The sequence below is a fragment of the Tupaia chinensis genome, unplaced genomic scaffold (assembly GCF_000334495.1).
Source record: "Tupaia chinensis unplaced genomic scaffold, TupChi_1.0 Scaffold000477_1, whole genome shotgun sequence".
Taxonomy (NCBI): domain Eukaryota; kingdom Metazoa; phylum Chordata; class Mammalia; order Scandentia; family Tupaiidae; genus Tupaia; species Tupaia belangeri.
Genome location: NW_006159986.1, coordinates 2,674,663 through 2,675,272, shown reverse-complemented (window position 1 = coordinate 2,675,272; position 610 = coordinate 2,674,663). Strand labels below are relative to the sequence as shown.

Sequence of the window (610 nt, the reverse complement as noted above, 5' to 3'; positions counted from 1 at the left end):
GAAAGAGAAATGTCTAATTGTCTTCATTGCCTCATGCCAGTGGTTTCTGGTTGTACATTCAAATCTTCTGTATCCACCTGACTCAAACAAACAAGCCATCGGTCTTTATCATCAATCAACTTTATCTTCCAGGGTACCCACAAAGTCTCTAGGAATATAATAGTCATCATCACCCAGGTATAGACATGATGTCCTAAGGAATATGAGATTGAAGCATGTAGAATCTAAAAGCAAATGTCTTGTAATAGCTCTCATCGAAGAAGCTAAAACAAGACAAGCCCATCAGAGGTGATTCAGGAAGAGCTGATACCATGAATGCTAACACATCAGGAAAAGAAAAGAATGTTTTTCATCCATCTTGAACACCCAACACACTTATCTAATTTGATAATTGCCTACTTATTAGTAGAAAGAGTAATAAAGGGTGCTACATTTGATGACGGCAGCCCACTAGCAGGGTATAAAAGGGAATGTAGGGTCAACAGACCTCCAGACCTTTCTAACCCATCTTCTTGGAAACCTACCCAGAACCTCCACTCTCAGACACCATGGTCAACTCCTGTTGTGGCTCCACCTCCTCTGGCCCGAGGTGTGGCGAGCACTTCTGCCG

The 610-nt window shown here is 42.3% G+C and overlaps 1 protein-coding gene across 1 annotated transcript in view; it reads left to right on the top strand.

The window, feature by feature from the left end:
* The window catches only part of LOC102476236 (keratin-associated protein 4-2-like), a 13,597-nt gene that overhangs the window by 12,437 nt on the left and 550 nt on the right, over window positions 1-610 (top strand). The window lies entirely within an intron of this gene.